The sequence below is a fragment of the Panthera uncia genome, chromosome D4 (assembly GCF_023721935.1).
Source record: "Panthera uncia isolate 11264 chromosome D4, Puncia_PCG_1.0, whole genome shotgun sequence".
NCBI lineage: Eukaryota > Metazoa > Chordata > Mammalia > Carnivora > Felidae > Panthera > Panthera uncia.
The window spans coordinates 4,274,739-4,281,854 of record NC_064807.1 but is presented as its reverse complement, the minus strand read 5'-3'; positions in this window follow the sequence as shown (position 1 = coordinate 4,281,854).

The following is a 7,116-nucleotide window of genomic DNA, read 5'->3' as shown; positions in this document are numbered from 1 at the left end:
GCGCGGCCCGGGCTGCGCGCGGGGCTGGCCGGCGGCGGCGAGTGTGCGCGGGGCGTTCATGACATAAACTTTTGCTGCTTTGCCGGGAGGGGACTCGCCACCTGAAGGTGGCCGCTTTGATTGCAGCGCCCTGGCGCCGGCACGTAGTCCGGGCCGGCTGGCTCTCCCCCCCGCGCCGCTGTTGCATAATGTCTCCTGATTTCAGGAAAATTGATGTTTTGGTGGAGAGGCGCGCCGGGGAGGCTGAGCCATCTCGAGCGGGGAGGGCAGCGCTCGCTGCCTCCTTTCTCGTCCCTTCTGCGGGGCTGGCGGCGGGGGTGTGTGCGGGGGGTGGGGGGGGCGGAGGGGGGTGCCGAGTAAATGGGACGAGCCTTGATCTTCCTGCTGGGAAAGAGCGCAGCTCGCGTGAACCGTGACGGCATTCGGAGAATGCGTGCGCCGCGTCTGTTTGTGTCGGGGGCTGTGTCTGCACGGACGTCTTCCAGCCCGTTTGTCGTCAGCGTGTCTTACCAGCGCCCGAGAAGGTTGTAGGATTCGTCCTTGCCCGGATTGCATAATCTGCCCACGGTGAAATATTGGCTCGGGTTACGGGGCTGATGTGGGAATGTGCGCGTACGTGTGCGATGATTTGGAAATTGTGGCGCGGCGTTGGACAGGAGGTCGTTATTGGCACGTCCCGGATAAAGACGGAGATTTTGTACACACGCCTCCTACAAAACGCGAAGAACCCCTCGGGTTGTATTCTGATCTTGGATACTCCCGGGGTTTGCCCCGTAGGTGTTGCGAGCTATTATTTTTAAATCTGGGGCGAACCATTGTGGTCTTTACCTCCGTACCTCCGTGCTTTTAATGCGTTCCACTCCATCAGCCCTGTTTCTCACCTTATTGTCATTGCTTTTTCAGACACGACAAGACAGATCACATAATAGTTTCCTGGAAATGTTGCATTATGTAACTGCCGAATTTGCTGGCAGTCAGCATAGGAAGCGGGAGCTAATTACGTGATTTTATAATCTTGCTACAAAGAAAGTAGGACAATGTCAGCCTTTAAAATGTCACTGTCACAGTTTTTTTTTTTTTTTTTTTTTTTTTGAGGATATTTTAAACAGGAAAGTAGACAACCGGGTAAGGCATTGCGTTAGCTCCCGCCGCTGAATGTGTGTCTTTTGCTCTAAATGAAATGAGCGTTCTTCTAAATTTAGCCCCATCACATTTTAACAATTGTGGCCTTGCAATGCTATTTCTGGTGTTTTCTCCAGGGCTGTGTGCAAATACAAGTTCAAGGCCATTTGCTGTAGTTTCAACTTCACGCCTTCGGAGACCTTTGATAAGATTGTATTTTTAGGAAGGCATTTCGCCGAGCGCGGTGATTTGCTGGATGCTGGTTCCCATTTATCTTTATAAAGGACACTTTAGGAAAGTGCTGTGTTCCCTGGGAACAGCAGGGGATGGCCAAGCGTCATCTCTGGCCCTGGCTTTTGTAAATAACAACAGCGAATGAGGTCACAAGTATTTATTTCACATCGTGTTTTTTTTTTCCCCCTCCAGACCAGATATGATTTATGGGAAACAGATATAGGTTAGTAGATTGCATTTGCGTGTAGATACCCTAGTTTTTATTCGAGTGAGGATATATGAATATATAATGTACCCAGATTTTAAATTTCCTCCGGCACTCTGACGTAGTGTAATTATGTGTGAATATATTTATATGGTGGTGTCTATGTCAGATTTTTTTTCCCTGACGTAACATTTAAATAATTAAAGAGCAGGGTTTGGGTTTTTTTTTTTTTTTGGGGGGGGGGGCGCGTTCCAGAGATTCATCCCCGGAATGAATTACATTACCCCAGATAATTGCAGTTGCTTTCCAAGAAGCTGATAGCGCTCCAGTCACCCCACCCCCCACCCCCGCCCCGGTGTCAGACCCCGACCTACTTTGGAGGTTGGGCTGGGAGCCCCGGGCCTGCTGGGGACCGCGTAGCGCCACCTTCCGATCGCGACTCCCAGGGGCGCGCCCCTCCCGCCTGCGGGCCCGCGGGGGACCGGGGCTGGGGCTAGGATGCGGGGGGTGGCGCGTGGGAGGCTCGGGTCGGGACCCCGGAGCGCCCTAGGCGGCGCTTGGGCGGGAGCCGCTCCGCGGCCTGCGCGCCTCCGCGCCCCCTCCCCACATTCCTTTGTTCTGGCGAGGGGGTCCTGGCGGAGCCGAGGCCCCGCTGCGCCGCCCACCCGGTGGGGGCGGGTCCCGGTGAGGCGCCGCGCTGGGGGCGCGGGGGGACCTGGGCCGCGGAGTGCGGGTGCGCCCAGGCTTCGCCGGGCGGAGGGAGGGGAGGGGAGCCGGGGAGGAGCGAGAGGCACCCGGGGCGAGGCGCGAGGAGAGGCCAGGCGGGCCACGGGGCAGCTCTGGCGGCCTGCCTCCTGCTCTTCCCCGGTGAGCTGCTGAGCGCCGCGGACACCTTTGTTCCTGCAGCTTCATTGTATTTTGGAGCCGGAGCCAAGTGCTTCTGGATTGGTGAAGTGAGAAAGACCGAGAAAACCTCCAAATGTCAACAGACCACAGGCACTGGGGGTGGGGGCGCTCCAGCATTGACGGTGGCGATGGGAAGGAGCGCCCCAGCTTGACTGTGTCTAGTCGAGTGGATGCATTTTTCTTTCTTTCTTTCTTTTTTTTTTTTTGAACCTTTACTTCTTGCGGTCAAAGGCTAGAGTAGAAAGAACTTGAATCCCCCGAGTTCAAAATAAAGTAGAAATCAAAACGCCCACGTAGACGCCGCTGTCCTACTGTAAGACTACAGTACTTTCATCCTGGCGTAGAGACTTCAAGAGAGTGAGCTCAACTGGTTCGCAGTGAATCCACGACCACATCACAGGTGTTCGCCGGCAGTCCACTCCGTCGGAAAGTTTCTTCTGTGGGGTCACGTGCCGCATCCCTGCCCCCAGTCGGTTTCTCTCCTGAGCTCCAAGGCCGCTGTCCATCGTTAGGGGCCAGCTTTGGCAAAGCGCTAAGAGCGCGGGCCCCGAAGAGCCGGGTCCAAGCCCCAGCCTGTGGTTTGGGAGGTGCTGGGATCGCCACTGGTGTCCCCGGTAAACCGAGCACACACAACCTGTCCAGCTGGGTAGTTGTGAGGAGCTCCGCTTTCCTCGTGTAGTTGACCAGAAACCGGGTTGTTTTGTTTTTTAAAAAAGATACTCCCCTTGATTTTTTTCCTCTGCCTAAGTCTCTGTCCAGTGATAGTAAGGAGGGAAGTTTGAGTTAAGCCTGTAAGTGAAGATCCTTCTTGGAATATGTTTTTGTTCTAACAACCGCCCCACCCCCACCCCCCACCAAAACTGTGCCATTGCGTTCCACGGTGATTTAAGTTTGAAGGGAGTTCTTGACGTACTGTACAAGCACCCAAGTCGCTGGGTTAATATTTTGGGGAAGTGTTAGAAGGAACACAGGGGTGCGATGGGGGGAGGGCAGGAATGATGTAGAGTGCCACACAGCGCGGCCTTTTCCAGTTCCCCTCACCCCTCTGTGACGATTTTCCTTGGCCTGGATCGTCCACTTGCGAACTCGTGTGGTCCAAGACCAGCTGCGGCTCGTGGGACCCCACAGATGACCCGTCTGGGAAGGACTGGGTGCAGCCTGGGTGGTTGGAAACTGAGGCCGTGCTCCGTGAAGCCGGTCACGTTCAGCCCTTTTGATTAATTAAGAGAAGATTTCACCAATCGACATGGGGCAGTGCTTCCCTAAGAATCACCAGAGGCTGACACAGCCTGGGACTCATCACCCTCGTTGCCTTGATGCTGCTCATTCTTCAGAAATGAAATTAAGAGCTAATCCTCCCTAGACCCTAGCCCTGCGTGTGCCTGGCCACTGTGCTGTGTTCCGTCACCGTCCCCATTTTATAGGTGAGGGACTGGAGGCACAGAGCCCGACCACCGGCCCGAAAACGGGCTGTCTCTCCCCCTCCCCAGAGCATGAGTGCAAGCTCACTGCAGCTTTTGAAACAATTTCCTTTTCTGTGTTAAGGGCTTATCTTTGCGAAGGGCAATTATAACATCGGTGTGATGCAACAACCTGAAAATTAAAAACCCTTTGTTAGAGCGCTTACCCGTGTTGAGCAACTGCCTGACTCACCAGCCCAGTGGATATTTCTAGTTGACCTTGCCTTGGTCCATAGTCAGTTCCGAGACGTGAACGTGATCGGAGCATGGAATGGAAAAGGTGCAGTCATATTGCCTCGGCTTTATTTTTACCCGAGCTAAAATCACACATACTTCATTATTTCCATTGTAATCCAGATGGCAGTGATGCTGTGAGGAGTTGTTTATTTTTAATTTGTATTGAGGGAATGAGAGCAACTTGGGATTCGGTTCAAAATATGACAGAAACAATGTAATTGAAGTTTCCTTTAATATGCATTTCTGGGTTTTGTAAGGTATGCCAGTATTTCACAGCATTAACACATTGTTTGATATCCTGTTATTTTCCTAAATTATATTTGAGTTGATTTTTATCCAGATCGGACTCGTGGAGAATGTCGAAAGATGTTGACCTTTGATCACAGACATTACATAAGAGCTTTTCAGTTTCAAAATGAATCTGTATTACCACTACCCCCAATTACCTCTCAAATTTCTTTGCAAATACTTTTCCTGTAGTTAAAAAAAAAAATACTGCTTCAAAAAAATTGCTGTTTTTCATACGGTTTTAATTAGAGAGCTTATGCTTGTTTTTATGATAAGAAAGTTTAGTAGGGATTTTCTAGATGCCATTCATAATAATCTGTTTTGAGGACTCAGTTTCTTTGGAGTCAGAATGATCTTTGTATTATAAGGCTCTTGGTTATCAGAACATGGTGTCTTTTATCAGTTAACTCTTAAAAAGAATCTGAAACTGCGATTAAATAGCCTTCAGGTAAACACCGAAACACTTAAAAAAAAAAAACTGCCCTATCCATACGTTTGTAATCATCTTGCCCACTGTCAAAGAAAGTGAAATTAAATAGAAGAAATCGACAAGTCAAGCTGAGGAGAACTTCAGTGTGATTCCAGACATTCAAGAACTTTCTCTGCTATCATTATTCATCCCGCACGTGCTCTGCCGTGGCGTGCCCGTGGCAGAATTTCCTATAAGGGGGTTACCTCGCGATTGCCGATTGCCGGTGTCCCTTAGGATTTCAGATTACTTGTCGGACCCATCCATTATCTTTGGAAGTATCAAGGAAACGAATGTCCCCCTTTCGAAGTGACTGCGGCTTTTGAAAAATGTTCTACCATTCCACTCCCTGCCCCCCCCCCCCCCCCCCCCCCCCCCCCCCGTCTTCAGTGAGAGCCTTTGGTCTGTATTTCCCCGGGCCGTTGGGTTGTTTGTACACGTTAGCATCTCTGCACACGGTCTTCGGAGTATTTCTATTGTGCGTAAGCTACAAACACGTCTTCTTTTATAAGAGTGTCAAACTGTACTATTTCATATTTCAGCTCTGCTATCACAAAATGCAGCGCTGTCCTCTTTATTCAGATTAAATCTGATTTTTAAGTAGTCCTTTGTTGAGGATGAGAGAGCAAGCAACTTGAAATATTTCCACGTATGGTAAAAACTCGTAAGCTCCATCAGGTTTTGACACATTTATTTACAGAGGCGCCCAAATAGAAAAAGTAGGTTAATTTGTTGCTACGATAGGACAGATTTTGGTGAAGTGTGAGAGTCACTTTATGTGTGTGCCTGTATCTGGGTCAAGTACACACTTCTCTCTAATGTTAGGGTTCAAGCCTGTGTTACTAGAGACAGAATTGTATTATTGAATGGGAGGCACTTCATCGGCAATTAGAAAGGCTTAACATAGTTTTATTAAAAAAAAACAAACAAAAAACGATGCGGCGCCTGGGTGGCTCAATCCGCTGAGCCTCCGACTTCGGCTGAGGTCATGATCTCGCGGTCCGTGAGTTCGAGCCCCGCATCTTGCTCTGTGCTGACAGCTCAGAGCCTGGAGCCTGCTTCAGATTCTGTGTCTCCCTCTCTCTCTGCCCCTCCCCTGCTTATACTCTGTTTTTTTCTCTCTCTCTGTCTCTCAAGAATAAATAAACATTAAAAATAATTAAAAGTAAATAAATATCTTTTTAAAAAAAGTCTTTGGGGAGCCTGGGTGGTTCAGTCAGTAGAGCATACAACTCTTGATCTCAGGGTCCTGAGATCCCACGTTGGTTATGGAGATTACTTTCCAAAAAAAAAAAGCCTTTTGTTTTCAGCCGGATTAGCAAATCCCCTTGCAAGTTCAATGCCTCCTGAGTTCTCCCCGACCCCCCCCATGATTGCATGTGTGTATTCTTTTCCTGTTCTATCTCTGCTCTTAAGTACTGGATTTTATTCTTGGCCAGGGAAAGAAGTAAAGCATTTTATTGAAACAATCATGTCCTGGACTCTGTCCCACCCCCAGCAAGAAATGAAGGTTAACGTGTTGCTGGTTTTAACAGTTTAAAGGGCTGTGAATTGGTTAGCTTTATTCATTTACTTTTTCACTGAAATGGCACTCATCTTAAAAACAAGCAGCTGTCTGCTTCCTGGAGAGACCGTTTACAATTTAACGTGAAATAATTTTTTTCTTTAATGTCATCTCTGCTACAACTCTGAGGGAGTACATGGCACATCCAGAGAGTGCAGGAAAATGAGGTAATTCTATAAAAAATGCTTCCGAAATGGGGAGCCCATTAAATAGTATTTCATCTTGCACTGACAGAATTTTTAAGTCAAGATGTTTAATGCAAGCAGTTTGCAGTAAGACTTCCCCTTTAAAGAGATCAGTAATGACAAAATGTGTCGGCCACACTACTGGTAAGGTTTTAGATGCTTGAAACAAAATTTTCCTTCTTGTTTTGTAAAGAGCTTGAACTGTCAACCATGATTTTCCTTTTCTTTTTTTAAGTCTATGTATTCATTTTGAGAGAGAGAAAGAGAGTGGGGGAGAGGGGCAGAAAGAGAGGGAGAGAGAACCCCAAGCAGGCTCTGCGAGGTCAGAAGTGCCCAATCGACACGGGGCTCGATCCCACACACTGGGAGATCATTGACCTGAGCCCGACGCGGGGCTCTATCCCACGCACTGGGAGATCATCGACCAGAGCCCGACGCGGGGCTCG